At 32.4% G+C, this 24769-nt stretch overlaps 3 long non-coding RNA genes across 6 annotated transcripts; 2 read left to right on the top strand and 1 right to left on the bottom strand.

The window, feature by feature from the left end:
- Positions 1 to 4318: 4318 nt before the first annotated feature.
- On the top strand, positions 4319 to 5898 carry LOC149387825 (uncharacterized). Of its 3 annotated transcripts, none has more exons than XR_016300845.1 (3): positions 4319 to 4965; positions 5159 to 5327; positions 5550 to 5898. It is a non-coding gene; the product is annotated as an uncharacterized LOC149387825 (long non-coding RNA). The 3 variants fall into 3 exon arrangements; XR_016300844.1 differs by having other exon boundaries at positions 5154 to 5327; XR_016300843.1 differs by having other exon boundaries at positions 5113 to 5327.
- Positions 5899 to 10167: 4269 nt separating this feature from the next.
- On the bottom strand, positions 10168 to 13682 carry LOC149387824 (uncharacterized). 2 transcript variants are annotated; one of them, XR_016300946.1, is made up of 3 exons: positions 13566 to 13682; positions 13376 to 13437; positions 10168 to 10313 (listed from the first exon to the last, which is right to left on the bottom strand). It is a non-coding gene; the product is annotated as an uncharacterized LOC149387824 (long non-coding RNA). The 2 variants fall into 2 exon arrangements; XR_016300945.1 differs by lacking the exon at positions 10168 to 10313 and having other exon boundaries at positions 13375 to 13437.
- Positions 13683 to 22178: 8496 nt separating this feature from the next.
- Positions 22179 to 22914, top strand: LOC149387823 (uncharacterized). Its single transcript, XR_016300932.1, has 2 exons — positions 22179 to 22343; positions 22566 to 22914. It is a non-coding gene; the product is annotated as an uncharacterized LOC149387823 (long non-coding RNA).
- The last annotated feature ends 1855 nt before the right edge of the window (positions 22915 to 24769 follow it).

Raw genomic sequence — 24769 nt, 5'->3', positions numbered from 1 at the left:
TCACAAAGTTCACAACATCATAGCAAAAAAATAAGAATTTTTTTTTTCCTTTGACATAAATTTTGTTGTTCAGTCACCATATCTTATCCAATGGTGAAAATAATAATAATAAATATTATTTTGCTAATTAATATTCAGAAATGAAAGCTTACCCATAAATAATTGAAATCATACATGCATGTATTATACAAAGAATAATCAAACACGTGCAATTTATGATACTACATAACAAAAAATTGAAACGTAAAAGTCCTTGAATGCTCTCTTTCCTGGATTCAGGCTGAAATACAGCTCAATTAAAAAATAAATATTAATTATTAACTATACGAGATTTAGAAAGAAAAAATCAGAAACCCATAATTGATAATTGTAGTAACTGTTATTACCAATTATTAATCATACGTGATAAAAAAAATAATAAAAAAAAAACCCAAAACTCAAGAATGAATTCATAGAATCATCAATCAATATGAAAAACCACACACAATTCCGAGACCAATACACCAAAACCTACTAGAAAATAAACTCTGTTCACAATTCAAGAAGTGAACCAATCCCTCCGATTAGACTCCACTATCCAGCTAATAGAAAATTAATAGTCTAAAATAATAGATTAAACAACTCTTTTCAATAGCCTACCCAGTACTCCGAACACTTATTTATACTAAAACATAATTAAAATAGCATAGACTCAATAACTAATGTACTAATTTACCAAACGAGTGTACCATGCTAAGTAGAACTAAAAAAGTCAGGATGAGTCTACGGAAGTGATGCTTCTGAGGAGGGGCTCTTAAGAACGGAGCGAAAGCGTGAGGCACAAAGAGACCTTTGACTCGCCTGACGTGAAGCGCTTCGTTTGTGGGAGCTCGAGCTTGGTGAATATGGTCAAGTTTGCAGCTGGAAAGCAGGATTTCTTCCTCGGTTTCTCCTATTTCGTTTGTGTTCGGTTCGTCCTCGGAATCCCGTGGATTTTCTCCCACGGGCTTGAGTTCGACGTCTTTCAACTCTACTGTCGGTATCTTTTGAATATAGTATACCAACAAAAAAAAATTATGATCAAGTCAGCGAAACATTCTTCTTCTGATTCACTTTAATTATTGTTGAACACTGAAATCACATTGTGAACGATAAATTAACTTTTAATATTTTGTCCCTTCTTTTGGATTTAGGCTTATAGTTTAGTGGCACGAGAATGGAGATCATCTTCGATCAACATGAATACCATCATTTAGACAAAATTCTGTAAGTGCTCTAAATAGTGGATCATTTTATATGTGTTTTTCGATTTCACAAGAAGAAAGAAAGCTGATATGAACCTTGAAGATTTCAATAGAATGGTACTGAATACAAGATAATCAAGGAATTCGAGAGACCCCAAACTCTCTCAGAAGGCTAGCCTTGCACAAAGGTAAATGATTATTTCTAACCTCTATTTATAGACTAAGTGACAGTCAACATATAAATTATATTTCCAGTCCTAACAAAAACATCTATAGTTCTGGACTATCCCACGAACCACGTATTAAATGAACATTTTGGAGCCAAAATTACCAAGACATGAGAAAAGGAAAGCAATTTTCTTTTGTGTTGTCATACATCTTTTGTGTTGTCATACATCTCTTGGCAACGTGAGTGTTGTCGTAACATAACCTTATCACATAATTATTAACCTTATCTCTTTCTGAAAAAAATAAACTTATCTTTTGCAGCCTTTTTTTTTTTTTTTTTTTTTTTGCTTACCCCAATGCTTTTATCTTCTGCCAACTGAAATTTTTTACATTTCATTCATGTCCCACCTCGTTTAATTAAAGTCCCACCTCGTTTTATTAGTTATTTTGTTGGACATAACGTTAAATGACATTTCATTCAAACAACTAATGGTTCGAATAGAATTAACCATGCAAGTGCCACTGTGAAGTTTCAAGACACATGAATGTGAACTAAAATAAATATCCACTTTCTATTCAAAAAGCCATGTTTACGCATGAAACATTATATATAATACGACAACAATATATATACTCTCTTTTTTTTTCAACCCCTATGTGTGTGAATCAATGAGACAAGCTAGAGATATGACATGTGTGACGAGGGATTCTCTTTTGTGTTGTCATACATCTCTTGGCAACGTGAGTGTTGTCATTGTAACATTAATTATTAACCTTATCTCTTTCTGAAAAAAAAAAAAAAAAAAAACTTATCTCTTGCAGCTTTTTTTTTTTTTTTTTTGCTTACCCTAATGCTTTTATCTTCTGCCAACCGAAATTTTTTACATTTCATTCATGTCCCACCTCGTTTTATTAGTTATTTTGTTGGACATAACATTAAATGACATTTCTCTCTAACCAAACAAATAATGGTTCGAATAGAATTAACCATGCAAGTGCCACTGTGAAGTTTCAAGACACATGAATGTGAACTAAAATAAATATCCACTTTCTATTCAAAAAGCCATGTTTACGCATGAAACATTATATATAATACGACAACAATATATATATATATATATATATATATATATATGTGTGTGTGTGTGTGTGTGTGTGTGTGTATTGAGCATGAAATAAAATTTCAGGAAAGGCAGATGTGTCTAAATTTATTTCATAAGGGTAAATTAAAATAATTATTTTATCATATGCTTAATTATTTCAACTCATTTAATTGTTCACTTGATTAAAAAATATGGTTATAAGTATATACTTGTCATGTGTAAACATATAAGATATATGTATGTCTATGGAATTTATGTATGGTATTATATATGTATTTGTGTTATTATAAACCAAACCAAATATCAAATATCAGCCAGTTTACTGGTTCTTGAAAGGAAAAAATAAAAAGGTCCAGTCAAACCTATGTGTAATTGTGTGTTTTAGTCTTGCTCTTAATACAAAATTTCTCTCTTTCCTAAATAACAAGTTTCAAAGCACAAAAAGGACACCATGCATGATTGCCAGTATGAGTGGGATGCAATAATGGTGGGATGCAGAACATTCAACGAATTATTTTTTGTTTCAGCCATGAACTCAAATTATTAGTTTAAATTTTATATATATATATATATATATATATATATATATATATATCAAAATTTAAAAGCAGATTCATATATGAAGACAAAAGTCCCAATAGGACATATTTTTAACTGTAAATGTGTGAGTTGTCTATGCTTCTACTCGAGCATGATCAACTTTTTGTTTGCTCAACTTGCTCTCCATATATTTATTGTTTTGCGTTCATAGGCTCACAATTTTTTTTTTTTTAATATAAGCTTATTGTTTCTCACGAATTAACAAGTAATAAAAGACAATTTAAAATAATGATTGCATAACCACAAGTTTCCCTATAAATATAGACTTCATCCACAACAAGTTTTCATATCTTTCAACAAACACAGAAGTTAATAACATCACTGCGCTTCTCATCTCTCTCTCTCTCTCTCTCTCTCTCTCTCCCACTCTCTAAATTTGCCTATATCAAGTATCAACCACAAAAAGTTAATATCACCGCTAGAAGCATTTAAAAAAAATATTACCGCTACTCTCTCCCTCTCGCTTGATGTATATATATATATATATATACAAGCAAAATGCCCGCGCGTTGCTTGATGTCTTTTAACAGTAAATTATTGAAATAATAAAAAAAAAATTAATGATGAACATGACGTCAAATAACTTACTAATTGTTAAGATTACATCAATAATATTTCATACATATATTTACATATCTTAATTTATAATGACTGAATTGTACAACTCAAATTGTACCAATGTTATATTTTATTTTACTTCAATGAAAAAAATTATATACACATATACAATAATTACCATATTACAAATCCTATTTCTAAAAATCAAATAGAGAATAAATACAAAATTGCAAATATAGATTATATATACATCTAAGTAAGGAAATTTTCTTCATAGTTAATATTTGTATTATTATTGAAAATCACAATTTTTTTTTTTTTAATAAAATACACATTTCTAATTATAAATAAATATTTAGCTTCTACACCTTTTTCTTTATTGTTTTTTACATGTAATTTGAGATAGTTGATACAAAACATATACGAAATAGATCAATAACATCATTGTAAATATAAGAGAAACTACATCGAAGACAATATGCAAAGTTGCAAATACAGTCTATGATGCTATATTTTTGTGTGTTTTTATTAAAATTGCTCTACAAATGTGTATTATTCTAGTGGGCTTTCTTTTAAAAAAGAATAGTGGGCTTTTATAAAGCCCATCTGAAACCCTACTACCCCATTATCTCCTCTGCATTTCTCTTTTCACAGCCGCTTCCCCCTCTCTCTCTATACCGATCGTCAATGGCGAAACCTCCATTTTTTACTACCACCAAAAATACATATGCACGCCATAGTCTCGGACATAGTAGAAATATGTGGCTGCGGTGAAACGTCTATGGTATCGGTCTCGGTATCAGACAGTTCGTATTCGATTTATTTGAACCGGTAATCGCATCTCAAACGTATTATTTTTCAGTAGTTATACCTCTACTTTTTTATTCTCTGTAGGGTTTTCTTTTTTTGTTTCATTTGCCCAAAATAAGAAAAATAAGTATTTAACTTGTTATAAGAAAAATATTTCTTTCTTTCTGATGCAAAAAACTTTTCCCAAAAAATCCCAGCCTCTCATCAACGAAAAGAATGAGACCACCACTTCTCCATCCACGGGTGAAGGCTACTTCGCCGATCAGGTCTCATTTTGATGATGTTGTGATTTAAGTTCTGCTAACATTTTTTTGGAAATATTATGGAGGGATTTTTTTATTTTATTTTTTCATGGTAAAACACTTATCTGGGTATTAGTATTAAGCAATTTTCTATAGAAAGACTAATAAAAATAAAGCTTATATATTTCCAATTTGTTGACAGATGCTCCATTATTTTTTTAAGGGGAAGATCTTCTGAACTTCATCAAGTAGGATCTTCTGGTAATCCTTTCCTATCAAAACAATTTAATTAATCTATTTTTTTTGTGCGATACTCGATCTCTCATGAGTCCAGCTTTTCTTTCTTTCTCTTATTGTTCTCGATTGTATTTTTTTTGTTCTATTCTGAAATATACACTTTTTCTCCAGACTGTTCTAATTTACTTGATCATTTCCCCATGTTCGTCAAGATTAGTTCTGCGCTGATGTCGAAGTTGAAGGTCTAGATCTTCCGGCTTATTTACTATCTTAGGCTGAGTATTGCGGATCACATACACTCGGCTTCGAGGACTGCCATTGCCGCATCTTCAACTTCAAGTGGTGGTTCGAACTGATCCACGGGTGAACGTTACCTCGCCGATCAGGTCTGATTTTGTTACGTGTGGTGATGGAGGAAAAGTGAGACTGAACAAAGAGAATGAACAAAAAAAAGTAAAAGAATGAACAAAAGTAAAAAAAAAAAAAAGTAAAAGAATGAACAAAAGATTAAAAAATGAAGTTAAACACAACAAATAGAAATTGATTGTGGTCAGATTGTTACATATTGATGTACAATGGCTGAATTTGTTGTATTGGTCTGATTGTAGTTTTGAAGACGAAAGAGCAGAAGTTGGTGTCGATTTCTTCGGTGAAGGAGCATGGAATATATAGGCCGCTTGGAAAGAAATGAAAAACTTTCCAGAAATTTCATGAAATAGCTGTTGATGATTTTTGCAATGCAAATATCTGGAGAATTCCAGACAATTAATTTACTTCGGGCAGCTCCAACGATTTAAAACTGTCATATGTGGATGTCGGTTTGTATTCCAGAATATTCTAAGTCAGAGTGGCATTTTTGTGATTTTTTTTTCTTTTAGGAGTAGTTGTAATATTTTAATCAGAATGACATTGGCATGCCATGTAATTATGAGACTTTTAAAGGGTATTTTTGTCAAATTTTTTAAGTGTACTGTAGACTTAACAGTAATATGAGTCTGCGTGAATAGTGATTCCGGATTCTCCTTTATATATATATAATAATATATATATACATATTATATTTATGTTTGTGTTAATTAAAGGAGACATTGGGTGTATGTTTATAGATGCTGACAGAAGATAGAGAGCACAGATGATTTGAAATGCATGGAAGCTATAGCATCTCACTCATTCGTGCTCTCTATCTTTCTGTCGTCGTCACTTTGATATACAACATTATCACCTAAAGTCCCTCTGGTATAACCTGGTGTTTTTTAATCTAAATTTTTTTTATTTTTTTTATTTACTGTGTTATATTGTTCGTGGGGTATTTTTATGATAGTAGAGTTAATCTTTTGCTTTTATTACAGACGCATTGATTTTAAAATTTTGCCGATCTACATACATCTCTAGGGTTTTTTATGTATATGTATATTTCTAGGGCTGACCTCTAATTTCAGCGTGGCATACAATTTACAGATTCTCATTTGATTATGAGTGTATCGATGATCAAGTTCATTTCGTATTTCTGATGCGTGATTTTCCTACCGAAAGCTAGTTTTGAAAATCCACTCTTTCCATTTAATGTTTTGAATACCTTTTTATTTTACTTTATCCTGACAGATTATTGCAATCCGTATATTTATTCCACTGTTAAGATATATCTGAAGAAATAATTCACCCATACAAATAACATATGAGTTCTGTTATGAACTAGTATTTTTTTTTAGCAACTACAAAACAAAAGCTTTGTTTGGCTTAGTTTAAGTGTTGTATATGTAATTTTGAGATGTTCTTTTCAATACCATCTGTATCAGTGTGCATACATTGGAATGTTTCTAAGAGCTGGAATCTATTTAGTGGCAAGTGTTTCGACACGTTTTTATCGTAAAAGGGTGTTTTGATGTCTGATGTCATAATTATTAAAAAGAAGAAGAAGAAATTTGAAGTCTCATTACGTACATTTTTTATTTATTAGAAGCAAAAATAACTTCCCGTTTATTGCAAACCCTAAACCTACATTATTAGCTATATATAACAAAAAACAAAATATAAGCAAAATAACATATATATCTATGTATGGATTATATGTAATTTCTGCAGATTCAAAACCCTAGAATTGGAGGACGGTGGTGACCGAAAAGCCCTTTTGGAATGGTGGTGACCGGAAAAACCCTTTTGTAGGAACGATGTGATGAAATCAAGTGTGTCTTATTTGGTGAAAGCCAATATCATTCTTCAATAATCTTACCAGCTATTGTAACTTTGGACGATTACAGTTAATGTCGCCACAAACATTATACGACTAATTGGAAGAATGTATATGGGACTGAATGCAAATTAAGTTGTTTTTTAAGTCTTTATCTTTCTGGGAGAGTGTTTTTGAGGGATATAACTTTTTATAATGCCTTTTTATCAAGGGGTATACTTGCAAACATGGATTTAAATGTCGCCGAAATTCCCCGATTTTCGCCGGCGGTGTCGTTTTCGCCGGGAAAACGGCCGACGAACTCATGAAAGTCGTTTTTCCATGTTATTTCGTTTGATTTTCTCTGAAAATGACATGCCGTTTGTCCATGTTATGTCGTTTTCGGCTTGAAACTATAAACTCATATTCTGGAAAAATAAAATGGCGGAAGCAAAATGAGGAAGAAGAAGATGAGAGAGGGGAGAGGAGAGAGACGAAGTGAGAAGAGGGAGAGAGAGAGAGAGAGAGACCTGACCTACAATACACTACGTATATAATATACAATCACTGCATAATAGATAACATATTATATCATGACCTGACCTATATGCACTAAGGCCCATTTTCAACAAAAATGTGTAATAAGTGGGAAAATTACAATACTAACGCTTATACGCTTCTTTCAAAACATTATAATGTTTTTCTTTTTTTTTTTGAAATATTTAGGATATTAATACATTCAATATACACTCTTTAGTATATATATTACACAATTATACAATTTCAGTCTACATATTTTAGTATACAATTACATGGTACTGTATAAAAAAAAAAATTAAAGTGATAACAATGATAAGAGTATACAAAATAATTGAATGAGCGAAAGACACAAATACTACTTCAAAAATGTTAATTTCGATGATAAAATTAATAAGAGCGTTCATTTTGCAGGTGCGTTTGCGCTTGGCCAATTTTGACGCACGTAGGTAAAAACTCAAATTATTATGATGAAATCATGAATTAGGACTACCAACATAATTGCAATCTGTATTGTATAATTTTGTAATAATTTTATTTAGCACTGCAGTTAAATAGCCTTCTTCAATCATTGAAATTTTATTTTAACAGCCAACGTTCGATTGATAATTGAAAATTCGTTACTCAACTTATGAACTAATCGAAAGGGTCAAAAATACCTTTTGACCGGTTTTAAATTAAAAAATAAATAAAATAATAAATTATTTACATGGCAGTTTCTTAACTTAATTAATATTTAATTAATTTTCTTTCTCCATATAATTGTTGATAAGTGTTAATGACAGTTTATCATAGTTTTGTTTTTTGTTTGCTGTTTAAATTGATTAATGGTAGTTTAACAAATGGGTTTTAGAATTACTTGTTTTTTTACGCTATAGTAGTTTATAACACACTTTTTTATTTAAAATATTCAGAAATGAAAGCTTACCCATAAATAATTGAAATCATACATGCATGTATTATACAAAGAATAATCAAACACGTGCAATTTATGATACTACATAACAAAAAATTGAAACGTAAAAGTCCTTGAATGCTCTCTTTCCTGGATTCAGGCTGAAATACAGCTCAATTAAAAAATAAATATTAATTATTAACTATACGAGATTTAGAAAGAAAAAATCAGAAACACATAATTGATAATTGTAGTAACTGTTATTACATATAGTGAACGCCGTTAAATAAAACTTGTTATCGTAGAGGGAGACATCTGGCTGAAAAAGCATAACATGCAATGACTAATGACTAAGTTAAGAATTGGAGAGATCGTGATTGTACCACCTTGCTTGTGTTTAGCAGCTGCTGACAAGTAACAGACATGTAATAACATTTGCCACGTTATAATAAGGAAGAATTTCGCAATAATGCGTTTTTTATGAGCAAAAAACAGCTGTATTTATATATATAGACAAATGTCAAGCGTATAAGAGAGGAAAGAAAATACAGCTGCCCAAAGCGACGTGGCTTGCTCAGGATTCATTAGCTTGTTCTTAATTTTTTTTTTAATTAATCTATGTAGATAAATGAAAGTTCAGGAAGTATATAACAACAACTCTTTTAATGAGTTGGTTTTGATTGCGAGATTCTACAAAGAAAACATGTCTGAAAATATTTTTGTATTGTTATGAGAAATATCTGATGTTGGACTTAATGTTATGATAGTACCTATAATAATAGAACCGAGAGAGAGAGTATGTGGATAGTAACAAATCTATTTTGAAAGGCGGTTTGACCCATTCTTGTTTGCTTTCTTCAAGTTTCATTATATCTCTGTAACAGTTTAAGAAGAAAAAAGCTTGCGTTTATGCATTATTTTGAATAATGAAATGTTAAGCCACTTCTGATTCTAATTTTAAATTTTTTTGTATTATGCATTCATATATGTTAACGTTTGGATGGGAGGTATATCCAGGGTGGGCAAAGAAGGGGTGAGAGAGAGATAGAGAGATTGAATTCATAGAATCATCAATCAATATGAAAAACCATACACAATTCCGAGCCCAATACACCAAAACCTACTAGAAAATAAACTCTGTTCACAATTCAAGAAGTGAACCAATCCCTCCGATTAGACTCCACTATCCAGCTAATAGAAAATTAATAGTCTAAAATAATAGATTAAACAACTCTTTTCATAAGCCTACCCACTCCGAACACTTATTTATACTAAAACATAATTAAATAAATAAATAGCATGTAACTCAATAACTAATGTACTAATTTACCAAACCTAAGAGCAGCCAATGCATATGTCACGACCCGCGAGCTCTAGCTCGCACGCGAGCCGCGAAGTACTTACATCTCTTTCCTCCAGAATATTTAAATAAACATAGCATTTGTATATAGTAAGCGGAAATAAATTAAATAGCTATAAGACATATATCATAAGTAATAGAATTTTCGGGGAAATTTTTCGCTTTTATTTCACATACAAGTCTTATAGCGACTATATACATAACAAAACACACTCGTTTGTTTTGGACATATCTTACATATAACTTATATACAAACATGGACGCAAAACAAGTAACTAGAATACAAGTTTACTAGTTACATAATAAAACACCATTTTTCCCCGTTTAAAACAAAAACTCTCATTGCCACAGGTCGAGCGACGCAAGCCTGGACTAGATCTCCTCCTTCTACCCGAGTAAAGCCTTTCCTTTGCCTACATTACCAAGGGTCATAAACTATGAGTCGAAAGACTCAGCAAGTGGGAGTCTATCTAGTAATAAAAGCGACTAGATGACATGTGACGTGCACATAACACATAAATTATGCATGAAAGACATATGATTCCTATCATATGATATGCAAGCACGTGCATACTTACTACATGTGAACTTGTCATCCTGATCTTCAGGTCATCCAACCACCCACTGCAACAACCCTCAGAATGACAAGTAGCCAACCCTCAGACCCGAGCAATTTAATCATGAGGGTGACTCCAAGTTTTAAACTTCGTCTAGGATCCTCTAATGGTACCATCTCCAATCATAGGGGCGCTCAGGAGCTCCCTGAAAGCTCAGACGTGCCCGGCACGCCGGCAGTTACCAATTACAACACTGCGCCCGTCAGGTATCCCTGACAAAAACACAAGTCTTCAGACTTGCTGGTACCACCGACATCTGTTCTTTTTAAATGTTTGGTACCCGATGGAATCAGAGTACAGCCCTAAACTACAACGGGAAGAGCATCGTTTCGAGTAAAACTCGATTAAATATTGTTTAATATGCTCGTCATAGTATTTTGAAAGAGAAATCAAGGTGTGACCCTTGTAGTCCCTAGAACAGATATCTCAGCTGGAATCTGAGAAACGTCTGTCCCTGCTTTTCCCGTAAACCCGTCTATCGGGTGAATCTAAAATTAGTAAGTCAAAGGAAGATTAACTAATCAAATAAGAAACGGCTTGGGTTGTTAGCGGGTTACGCTTGAACTTAACGGGACAAACCCGAAGCTACATTTTCAATAATAGTAGCCGAAGCCTTAATCTTGATTAGTTTGTCAAATTCATGGGCTTTCAACTACTCTTGTTTACTAACACAGTAAAATGCACATAAACATGTGATTCCCTTGGTAAGTAGTTGACTTAATTCCCACTTACATGGACTCCTGATTCGCTAGCTCCTTCCCCCTCTAACGCCTAATCGTTACGGCGATAGCTGAAAATATCTGAGGAATAAAATGGAGCGTTGAACACCATTAGTTCTGCACTAGCAGAAATACTAGTCTACAAATTCTCATCCCAGAGAAACTGAACAAGGCGCACGGAACTCATATCCGTCACACGCAAAACATACGTTCTTACTTAAGAGAATCAGAGAAAACAAGAACACGATTCCCACATGAAACAGTGATCAAGAGAGAGAACAAGTCCTACAAGTAGCGACTAAACATGAAACTCGAGATTAGCTATGCTAAGGAAGCATTTAATAACCCAAATCCCTTGGGCCGAGCCCAAAACTAGAACCGAAACTCAACGTTAAGAACCCAAGAGGGAGAAAAACTTGTTCCTTTCCACAACGATCCACAAGAACCAAAATCACTACTCTTAGACTTGTAAAGAAAGTCTTACCTCTAAGATCATAGAAATTAGAATAACCCGTTGGTTAGACTATAAGCGTAGTTAATAAAACAACCCGTTTAAAAACTATAGATATAGGTTTTGAAAATAATACTAATCTTAATTATGGAAATATGTTATAATAAGTAAAATAATTAATTAAAAATAATTAGAATACTTAGCTTAAATAATAATCAAGAAAGAATAATAATAAGTAAGGTTGTACAAACCTTTATTTTCAAAACCACTTAATTATTTTTTTTCAAAACTTAATACTTGTAATAAGAAACATAAAATATGGTTTAGCTTAATTATGAGCTGTAACAAAAATACTTTAAGCTTAATCATAAGCTTATAGGTTATAAAATTATTTTTGAAAAACATTACAATACGGGAATGTTTCGGATTCAATCACACACGTTCGGTACTCGTAACTCACGGAAACCGACACTCACGGAAACCGACACTCTCGGTTTATCTCGAACCCACGAACCATAGCACACCTGAAGCACCCGATTTGAATCCGAAACAACTCACTAACTCACGTGATTAGTATCATAAACGTACATAACTATTTTACGAATAATATTACATATTATAGTTAAAAGACTTTTAGTAGAAACGACTCGGTTAACAATTAGAGTCGGGAGCCGGTACATTCACGACTCGTCGTCGCCGCCGTCGCTGTTCAAACGCATCGTCGCCGACGCGGAAACGAAAGGATGCCGAGTCGCTGTCGTCGCTGCGTAACTCACTCTGCCTCGACACGCTGAGGTTTCGCAGCCCGTGTCTGCACCGTCGCTGCGCGCTGTCACAGCCTCAAGACATCTCACCGAGCCGTTGACGTATCGCTCGAACTGAACAGCCCCTCTTTGCCTTGTCGCTGAACCCGAACAGCCCTCGCTGCTCGCCCGCGACTCGCCGGAACCATCCTTGCTGCATCCTCGTACCTGCGGTACGAGCTCGGAGAGACACGCAGCACCAACAAGAGAGCATGGTTAGATTAAAAATTGAACCGAGGATACCCAAGTTTCTCGATTCGAAATCAATTCCCGAACAAGGCATTCGGAAATCGAACACTCACCCGATCCTAACCCGTCCCACGCTCAGCAACAACAACAACAAAAACCAAAGACGAGCAACACTTTCAACCAAGTAAATTTTCTAAAAAGAACCTATGTTATTCACATCCTAGCGAGTCTCCGACTCGTCTAAAAACACCACAAATTCAGATCCGATCCTACGCATATCAGTACCACACCACAGACAAAACAAAAATCCACTCAACATACTTCAAAGCCAAGCACATACTCTGAAATCCGAAACCTCCAAAAATCAGCCCAAAAGTGAACCAAAACACAACTTACGTGAAAACTGAAATTGAACAAGTAAAACTCCAATTTTCAACACTTAAAATCAGAGTCCTAATCAACAATTAACTGATTCAAGCATCACACATGAAAACCCCCAATTTTCCCTTCCAAATTTTCGGCCAAAATATCCATAAAAATCTGAAAATCCTAACTCAAATAATTTCAGCTCACTACAAGCACAAACCGAGCCCAAACACAAGCAACCCACGAAATCAACCAAATGAACTCAAAAACCCCTAATAGGAAAACATAGGAATCGGACTAGAAACAAAGAAAACGAGTTGGATTTCCTACCTTGATGTAGAAAACGAACCCACAACTCTCGGCTTCTCCTACTCCACGAAATCCCGCTCAACCTTGTGGAGAGAACAAAATCGGAGCCAATGATTCTCAGCGTGATTGAAGAAGATGAACGAAGGAAAAGAAAAAGAAATGGAGATGAAGAAGATGAATAACGGGAAGGAGAAGAAGAGGACGAACTCACCTAAACCACTCCGGCGTCTCTCGGTCGTTGTTCTCTCTTATTTTTTTCTTCCGTGCGTTTTTTTTTTTCCCCTTCTTGCTTTGGTTTGTTCCAACGTGAAAGTGAAAAGATAAGGGTAATAGAAGAGTCTAGAATACTATATGTGTGGCTGAGAAATTAATGGGATAAGGACCAAAAATAATCCTACTAACTTCCTCATTCTCAAATTTCCTTTCAAATAAACCACCTTTTGTTTGCAAATCGATCCTTTTACTCTCAAAATAAACATCTCGTCCATAATTAAATGGAAACGATTTAGAAAATAAACCGAGATAATTTCTCGTTGATTCTAATTTATTTTGAATATATTTAAGGTGTTTCGGAAATTATTTTCACTCCCGAGACTCTTCTTAGTACTCGAGGACTCACCGAAAATATTATTCGGGAAATTAAAATCATTCGAGTCCAACTCGAAATTCTCAACTCATTCCGAAATCTTTAATTGACCTTAAATATTTATTTTCTAAATCTAGGACCATTTCACGCTCTAGTGAAATTATAATTTGCAACAATACTCGATTCAAGGAAAAAAACTCGTTCATTGATTCCAACGTTCACAAGACGAGTTACACAAAAAGCCTTACTTTACAGCATACCTCCGATGAGTCTACGGAACTGATGCTTCTGAGGAAGGGTGACAGATAGGCTAAAGGGTGGGCTTTCAGCTTTTCTATGAGGGGGTTTTTAATATTATTTTATTATTATAATGCTTTAGCTAGCTATAATGCTTTAACCCTATAGGCTACGTAAGCTAGCTAGGGTTTGTGAAAGCTCACACGTCCATTCACCTCTGCTCTCCTCAAAACCTGGTGGTACATTAATCTCTCTCTTCTCTGACACTCCCTTCCTCTGCCTCGTCACCTTGATACGTAATAACGTGTGATATATTAAAGCGGATTTATATATGTATGGTTCATTGATTTCAACTATCGCAATTATTGATTTTTGCATAAATGAGATTGTCGTTCGTCATATATAAATTGGGTTCACCGGCTTATCTGCTGTTTTTTAAGACCACAAGCAAAAAGTCACGCGCATGAGAATAGTTTGCGATGAAAAAGAAGAAGAAGAGAGCACAGTGGTTCCCAAAAAGTTCAACAAAGCTCTTCTTACTCTATCTATCTACTTCTTCTCACTTAATTCCTCGTCACGTGACTTCTATTATTATGGCTGTGTATTGCGATGACGATGTGATATGCCCTTGAAAAAGACGTAAATCATAAATAAACAACTAATTAACATATATATGGTTGTGCGTTGAATATAGGAATCTAACCACACTATGTGTATATATAAAAGCCGGAGGAAAATGTTTTTCTTTTAATCTTAATACTACCTTAATTTAACTGTTAACTATTTTCTTTCTCTCTCTCTTTTTTTTTTTTGCTAGCAAACTATTAACTATTTTCAGGAATCCCCGGTGGGCGATGACGAACAATTTTCATAGCAAGTTAGCAACTTCTTCAACTATAAAAAGTTTTGCCTAAAAATTAAAACCCGTCACAAAAGTATTAACAAAGAGAGTGAGAATAAAGAAACCCACATCCTCATTTTAAAGGAATAATACTAGAATTATGATCACTTTAATAATTTTGTACCAAAATTCATTAATTACATTTTAATAAAAAAATTATTACTTATCTATAGGAGAGAGAAATGTTTGGTATCAAAATATTTCTAAATGACTAGTCATTTAATTTTTTTTTGTATTTATTTCTTAATCATTTAATTTAATTACATTTAATATTTTAACAAACACATTATGTTTAAAAAATAAATAAACTAACACATTTAACTCTCTCTCTCTCTCTCTCTCTCTCTCTCTCTCTCTCTCTCTCTCTCTCTTGCGTGGCTGATTATATGGGTTGTTAAATGCTAACGGCGTCGGACTGCATAAAAGCGACGTATGGTTCATTTTCGTTCTTGATATTTATTTTGTTCTTCGTGTTAGATTTTGTTCTTCCTTTACATTTTTTTCCTAGTTTAGAGTTTAGATCTTTTCATTAATATATAATGTATGCGAAATGGAGTGATATGTGAAGTAAATTAATATAATTTTTTAAAAGTTTTTTGGAATCTGGAAAAAAAAATTATTTCTTTGAAGATCTATTGATATCTTTGTCAATAAATTTTTGTACGTCAATAAATCTTCAAAGAATATGAAAGTGAAGTATTAAAAGAGATGTAATTTATAAGAGAAATGAAAAAGGAAATTAATAAAGTTAAAAAGGTGAATGTACAAAAGGCAGTAATAGTTCCAAATTAAAACACAAGTAATGGGTTTTGATACTATCAAAATGATCATAATTTCGATATTATCTCAATTTTAAATATATGTTTCTCTTTACTCTGGTTTCCATCGAATCTTCTCGAATCTAAATAATTCAATAAAAATTAAATTGGTTGTCGTTTTTTCTTAATTAGATTTTTCATGTTTTACGCATACCCAATTTTTCTTGTGTTGTTTAAATGGAGAGAATATATAAAAGAAAGGAAATTATGATGGAAAATGTTTAACTAACATTGGGATTTCATTGGAAAAATTACATGGATGGTATTTTAAAAGTGCAACGTTCCAAATATAGTTGGTGTTTTGAATCCTTTCAAAGTTTAGAGGTTTTCAAACTGTAAATGTCATCTTTCTTTTAAATAAAATAGTAAACAGTAAATTAAATTAAATATAACCCAAAACAGTAACAATTTTTGGATTAAAAAAAAATCTATAAACATAAAAAAAATGACAATTAAAAACTTGAAAAAGATTATTTTTGTGATAAATATTTGGACCATATTAGTTTTAAAAAAACACTATCACAAACAATTTTCACAAATATATTCTATTTTTCATGAAAAATAGGGTGGAAAATAAAGCGTCTAAATTTTAAATGCGGGCCGTATAAATTTCTATTTTCTCACTTTATTCTCATATTTACCCTTTATTTTCCATAACATCAAAAACAAGATATAATTTTTATTTTTCCTCTTAATTTCACTTCCATTTATATGATCACTCGTGTTTTCTCATTCTCTCATATATTGAATTCCAAACGGGTAACAGAGGATAGTCTATGAGGTGTCAGTTTCCTTCTAATGCAATTCTTGCGTATGCGGTCAATCGTGGTATCCTTTTTTTTTTATTATATAAAATTAAGAAGTAAAAAGTTATTCAACTTTTCGTTTTGTTGCAACTATTTACGATTTTGTATCTTAAGAAGCATAATAGAATTTCAAGGAATATGCAAATAAAAAAATAAAAATAAAAACTTGTAAATTTCGGATTCACACATCTTATAATACAATGAACTTGATAAGATTATAGCTAGTTTCTAGTAATGGTATCCGATTCTCTACCAAAGTTCATTGAAAAGACCAAGCATTTTGTGCCTTTCTTTTTCTTCTAGCACAAAACATAGCTCACAAAGTTCACAACATCATAGCAAAAAAATAAGAATTTTTTTTTTCCTTTGACATAAATTTTGTTGTTCAGTCACCATATCTTATCCAATGGTGAAAATAATAATAATAAATATTATTTTGCTAATTAATATTCAGAAATGAAAGCTTACCCATAAATAATTGAAATCATACATGCATGTATTATACAAAGAATAATCAAACACGTGCAATTTATGATACTACATAACAAAAAATTGAAACGTAAAAGTCCTTGAATGCTCTCTTTCCTGGATTCAGGCTGAAATACAGCTCAATTAAAAAATAAATATTAATTATTAACTATACGAGATTTAGAAAGAAAAAATCAGAAACCCATAATTGATAATTGTAGTAACTGTTATTACCAATTATTAATCATACGTGATAAAAAAAATAATAAAAAAAAAAAACCCAAAACTCAAGAATGAATTCATAGAATCATCAATCAATATGAAAAACCACACACAATTCCGAGACCAATACACCAAAACCTACTAGAAAATAAACTCTGTTCACAATTCAAGAAGTGAACCAATCCCTCCGATTAGACTCCACTATCCAGCTAATAGAAAATTAATAGTCTAAAATAATAGATTAAACAACTCTTTTCATAAGCCTACCCAGTACTCCGAACACTTATTTATACTAAAACATAATTAAAATAGCATGGAACTCAATAACTAATGTACTAATTTACCAAACGAGTGTACCATGCTAAGTAGAACTAAAAAAGTCAGGATGAGTCTACGGAAGTGATGCTTCTGAGGAGGGGCTCTTAAGAACGGAGCGAAAGCGTGAGGCACAAAGAGACCTTTGAATCGCCTGACGTGAAGCGCTTCGTTTGTGGGAGCTCGAGCTTGGTGAATATGGTCAAGTTTGCAGCTGGAAAGCAGGATTTCTTCCTCGGTTTCTCCTATTTCGTTTGTGTTCGGTTCGTCCTCGGAATCCCGTGGATTTTCTCCCACGGGCTTGAGTTCGACGTCTTTCAACTCTACTATCGGTATCTTTTGAATATAGTATACCAACAAAAAAAAATATGATCAAGTCAGCGAAACATTCTTCTTCTGATTCACTTTAATTATTGTTGAACACTGAAATCACATTGTGAACGATAAATTAACTTTTAATATTTTGTCCCTTCTTTTGGATTTAGGCTTATAGTTTAGTGGCACGAGAATGGAGATCATCTTCGATCAACATGAATACCATCATTTAGACAAAATTCTGTAAGTGCTCTAAATAGTGGATCATTTTATATGTGTTTTTCGATTTCACAAGAAGAAAGAAAGCTGATATGAACCTTGAAGATTTCAATAGAATGGTACTGAATACAAGATAATCAAGAAATTCGAGAGACCCCAAACTCTCTCAGAAGGCTAGCCTTGCACAAAGGTAAATGATTATTTCTAACCTCTATTTATAGACTAAGTGACAGTCAACATATAAATTATATTTCCAGTCCTAACAAAAACATCTATAGTTCTGGACTATCCCACGAACCACGTATTAAATGAACATTTTGGAGCCAAAATTACCAAGACATGAGAAAAGGAAAGCAATTTTCTTTTGTGTTGTCATACATCTTTTGTGTTGTCATACATCTCTTGGCAACGTGAGTGTTGTCGTAACATAACCTTATCACATAATTATTAACCTTATCTCTTTCTGAAAAAAATAAACTTATCTTTTGCAGCCTTTTTTTTTTTTTTTGCTTACCCCAATGCTTTTATCTTCTGCCAACTGAAATTTTTTACATTTCATTCATGTCCCACCTCGTTTAATTAAAGTCCCACCTCGTTTTATTAGTTATTTTGTTGGACATAACGTTAAATGACATTTCATTCAAACAACTAATGGTTCGAATAGAATTAACCATGCAAGTGTCACTGTGAAGTTTCAAGACACATGAATGTGAACTAAAATAAATATCCACTTTCTATTCAAAAAGCCATGTTTACGCATGAAACATTATATATAATACAACAACAATATATAAACTCTCTTTTTTTCAACCCCTATGTGTGTGAATCAATGAGACAAGCTAGAGATATGACATGTGTGACGAGGGATTCTCTTTTGTGTTGTCATACATCTCTTGGCAACGTGAGTGTTGTCATTGTAACATTAATTATTAACCTTATCTCTTTCTGAAAAAAAAAAATAAAAAAACTTATCTCTTGCAGCTTTTTTTTTTTTTTTTTTTTTGCTTACCCTAATGCTTTTATCTTCTGCCAACCGAAATTTTTTACATTTCATTCATGTCCCACCTCGTTTTATTAGTTATTTTGTTGGACATAACATTAAATGACATTTCTCTCTAACCAAACAAATAATGGTTCGAATAGAATTAACCATGCAAGTGCCACTGTGAAGTTTCAAGACACATGAATGTGAACTAAAATAAATATCCACTTTCTATTCAAAAAGCCATGTTTACGCATGAAACATTATATATAATACGACAACAATATATATATATATATATATATATATATATGTGTGTGTGTGTGTGTGTGTGTGTGTGTGTGTGTGTGTGTGTGTGTGTGTGTGTGTATTGAGCAGGAAATAAAATTTCAGGAAAGGCAGATGTGTCTAAATTTATTTCATAAGGGTAAATTAAAATAATTATTTTATCATATGCTTAATTATTTCAACTCATTTAATTGTTCACTTGATTAAAAAATATGGTTATAAGTATATACTTGTCATGTGTAAACATATAAGATATATGTATGTCTATGGAATTTATGTATGGTATTATATATGTATTTGTGTTATTATAAACCAAACCAAATATCAAATATCAGCCAGTTTACTGGTTCTTGAAAGGAAAAAATAAAAAGGTCCAGTCAAACCTATGTGTAATTGTGTGTTTTAGTCTTGCTCTTAATACAAAATTTCTCTCTTTCCTAAATAACAAGTTTCAAAGCACAAAAAGGACACCATGCATGATTGCCAGTATGAGTGGGATGCAATAATGGTGGGATGCAGAACATTCAACGAATTATTTTTTGTTTCAGCCATGAACTCAAATTATTAGTTTATATTTTATATATATATATATATATATATATCAAAATTTAAAAGCAGATTCATATATGAAGACAAAAGTCCCAATAGGACATATTTTTAACTGTAAATGTGTGAGTTGTCTATGCTTCTACTCGAGCATGATCAACTTTTTGTTTGCTCAACTTGCTCTCCATATATTTATTGTTTTGCGTTCATAGGCTCACAATTTTTTTTTTTAATATAAGCTTATTGTTTCTCACGAATTAACAAGTAATAAAAGACAATTTAAAATAATGATTGCATAACCACAAGTTTCCCTATAAATATAGACTTCATCCACAACAAGTTTTCATATCTTTCAACAAACACAGAAGTTAATAACATCACTGCGCTTCTCATCTCTCTCTCTCTCTCTCTCTCTCCCACTCTCTAAATTTGCCTATATCAAGTATCAACCACAAAAAGTTAATATCACCGCTAGAAGCATTTAAAAAAAATATTACCGCTACTCTCTCCCTCTCGCTTGATGTATATATATATATATATATATACAAGCAAAATGCCCGCGCGTTGCTTGATGTCTTTTAACAGTAAATTATTGAAATAATAAAAAAAAAAATTAATGATGAACATGACGTCAAATAACTTACTATTTGTTAAGATTACATCAATAATATTTCATACATATATTTACATATCTTAATTTATAATGACTGAATTGTACAACTCAAATTGTACCAATGTTATATTTTATTTTACTTCAATGAAAAAAATTATATACACATATACAATAATTACCATATTACAAATCCTATTTCTAAAAATCAAATAGAGAATAAATACAAAATTGCAAATATAGATTATATATACATCTAAGTAAGGAAATTTTCTTCATAGTTAATATTTGTATTATTATTGAAAATCACAATTTTTTTTTTTTTATAAAATACACATTTCTAATTATAAATAAATATTTAGCTTCTACACCTTTTTCTTTATTGTTTTTTACATGTAATTTGAGATAGTTGATACAAAACATATACGAAATAGATCAATAACATCATTGTAAATATAAGAGAAACTACATCGAAGACAATATGCAAAGTTGCAAATACAGTCTATGATGCTATATTTTTGTGTGTTTTTATTAAAATTGCTCTACAAATGTGTATTCTAGTGGGCTTTCTTTTAAAAAAGAATAGTGGGCTTTTATAAAGCCCATCTGAAACCCTACTACCCCATTATCTCCTCTGCATTTCTCTTTTCACAGCCGCTTCCCCCTCTCTCTCTATACCGATCGTCAATGGCGAAACCTCCATTTTTTACTACCACCAAAAATACATATGCACGCCATAGTCTCGGACATAGTAGAAATATGTGGCTGCGGTGAAACGTCTATGGTATCGGTCTCGGTATCAGACAGTTCGTATTCGATTTATTTGAACCGGTAATCGCATCCCAAACGTATTATTTTTCAGTAGTTATACCTCTACTTTTTTATTCTCTGTAGGGTTTTCTTTTTTTGTTTCATTTGCCCAAAATAAGAAAAATAAGTATTTAACTTGTTATAAGAAAAATATTTCTTTCTTTCTGATGCAAAAAACTTTTCCCAAAAAATCCCAGCCTCTCATCAACGAAAAGAATGAGACCACCACTTCTCCATCCACGGGTGAAGGCTACTTCGCCGATCAGGTCTCATTTTGATGATGTTGTGATTTAAGTTCTGCTAACATTTTTTTGGAAATATTATGGAGGGATTTTTTTATTTTATTTTTTTCATGGTAAAACACTTATCTGGGTATTAGTATTAAGCAATTTTCTATAGAAAGACTAATAAAAATAAAGCTTATATATTTCCAATTTGTTGACAGATGCTCCATTATTTTTTTAAGGGGAAGATCTTCTGAACTCCATCAAGTAGGATCTTCTGGTAATCCTTTCCTATCAAAACAATTTAATCAATCTATTTTTTTTGTGCGATACTCGATCTCTCATGAGTCCAGCTTTTCTTTCTTTCTCTTATTGTTCTCGATTGTATTTTTTTTGTTCTATTCTGAAATATACACTTTTTCTCCAGACTGTTCTAATTTACTTGATCATTTCCCCATGTTCGTCAAGATTAGTTCTGCGCTGATGTCGAAGTTGAAGGTCTAGATCTTCCGGCTTATTTACTATCTTAGGCTGAGTATTGCGGATCACATACACTCGGCTTCGAGGACTGCCATTGCCGCATCTTCAACTTCAAGTGGTGGTTCGAACTGATCCACGGGTGAACGTTACCTCGCCGATCAGGTCTGATTTTGTTACGTGTGGTGATGGAGGAAAAGTGAGACTGAACAAAGAGAATGAACAAAAAAAAGTAAAAGAATGAACAAAAGTAAAAAAAAAAAAAAGTAAAAGAATGAACAAAAGATTAAAAAATGAAGTTAAACACAACAAATAGAAATTGATTGTGGTCAGATTGTTACATATTGATGTACAATGGCTGAATTTGTTGTATTGGTCTGATTGTAGTTTTGAAGACGAAAGAGCAGAAGTTGGTGTCGATTTCTTCGGTGAAGGAGCATGGAATATATAGGCCGCTTGGAAAGAAATGAAAAACTTTCCAGAAATTTCATGAAATAGCTGTTGATGATTTTTGCAATGCAAATATCTGGAGAATTCCAGACAATTAATTTACTTCGGGCAGCTCCAACGATTTAAAACTGTCATATGTGGATGTCGGTTTGTATTCCAGAATATTCTAAGTCAGAGTGGCATTTTTGTGATTTTTTTTTCTTTTAGGAGTAGTTGTAATATTTTAATCAGAATGACATTGGCATGCCATGTAATTATGAGACTTTTAAAGGGTATTTTTGTCAAATTTTTTAAGTGTACTGTAGACTTAACAGTAATATGAGTCTGCGTGAATAGTGATTCCGGATTCTCCTTTATATATATATAATAATATATATATACATATTATATTTATGTTTGTGTTAATTAAAGGAGACATTGGGGTGTATGTTTATAGATGCTGACAGAAGATAGAGAGCACAGATGATTTGAAATGCATGGAAGCTATAGCATCTCACTCATTCGTGCTCTCTATCTTTCTGTCGTCGTCACTTTGATATACAACATTATCACCTAAAGTCCCTCTGGTATAACCTGGTGTTTTTTAATCTAAATTTTCTTTATTTTTTTTATTTACTGTGTTATATTGTTCGTGGGGTATTTTTATGATAGTAGAGTTAATCTTTTGCTTTTATTACAGACGCATTGATTTTAAAATTTTGCCGATCTACATACATCTCTAGGGTTTTTTATGTATATGTATATTTCTAGGGCTGACCTCTAATTTCAGCGTGGCATACAATTTACAGATTCTCATTTGATTATGAGTGTATCGATGATCAAGTTCATTTCGTATTTCTGATGCGTGATTTTCCTACCGAAAGCTAGTTTTGAAAATCCACTCTTTCCATTTAATGTTTTGAATACCTTTTTATTTTACTTTATCCTGACAGATTATTGCAATCCGTATATTTATTCCACTGTTAAGATATATCTGAAGAAATAATTCACCCATACAAATAACATATGAGTTCTGTTATGAACTAGTATTTTTTTTAGCAACTACAAAACAAAAGCTTTGTTTGGCTTAGTTTAAGTGTTGTATATGTAATTTTGAGATGTTCTTTTCAATACCATCTGTATCAGTGTGCATACATTGGAATGTTTCTAAGAGCTGGAATCTATTTAGTGGCAAGTGTTTCGACACGTTTTTATCGTAAAAGGGTGTTTTGATGTCTGATGTCATAATTATTAAAAAGAAGAAGAAGAAATTTGAAGTCTCATTACGTACATTTTTTATTTATTAGAAGCAAAAATAACTTCCCGTTTATTGCAAACCCTAAACCTACATTATTAGCTATATATAACAAAAAACAAAATATAAGCAAAATAACATATATATCTATGTATGGATTATATGTAATTTCTGCAGATTCAAAACCCTAGAATTGGAGGACGGTGGTGACCGAAAAGCCCTTTTGGAATGGTGGTGACCGGAAAAACCCTTTTGTAGGAACGATGTGATGAAATCAAGTGTGTCTTATTTGGTGAAAGCCAATATCATTCTTCAATAATCTTACCAGCTATTGTAACTTTGGACGATTACAGTTAATGTCGCCACAAACATTATACGACTAATTGGAAGAATGTATATGGGACTGAATGCAAATTAAGTTGTTTTTTAAGTCTTTATCTTTCTGGGAGAGTGTTTTTGAGGGATATAACTTTTTATAATGCCTTTTTATCAAGGGGTATACTTGCAAACATGGATTTAAATGTCGCCGAAATTCCCCGATTTTCGCCGGCGGTGTCGTTTTCGCCGGGAAAACGGCCGACGAACTCATGAAAGTCGTTTTTCCATGTTATTTCGTTTGATTTTCTCTGAAAATGACATGCCGTTTGTCCATGTTATGTCGTTTTCGGCTTGAAACTATAAACTCATATTCTGGAAAAATAAAATGGCGGAAGCAAAATGAGGAAGAAGAAGATGAGAGAGGGGAGAGGAGAGAGACGAAGTGAGAAGAGGGAGAGAGAGAGAGAGAGAGACCTGACCTACAATACACTACGTATATAATATACAATCACTGCATAATAGATAACATATTATATCATGACCTGACCTATATGCACTAAGGCCCATTTTCAACAAAAATGTGTAATAA

The sequence above is a fragment of the Urtica dioica genome, chromosome 8, assembly GCF_054948205.1.
Source record: "Urtica dioica subsp. dioica isolate 48M chromosome 8, U.dioica_male_clone48M_v1_H2, whole genome shotgun sequence".
Lineage (NCBI taxonomy): Eukaryota > Viridiplantae > Streptophyta > Magnoliopsida > Rosales > Urticaceae > Urtica > Urtica dioica.
The sequence above is the reverse complement of the archived record's forward strand: the minus strand, read 5'-3'. Positions and strand labels throughout refer to the sequence as shown.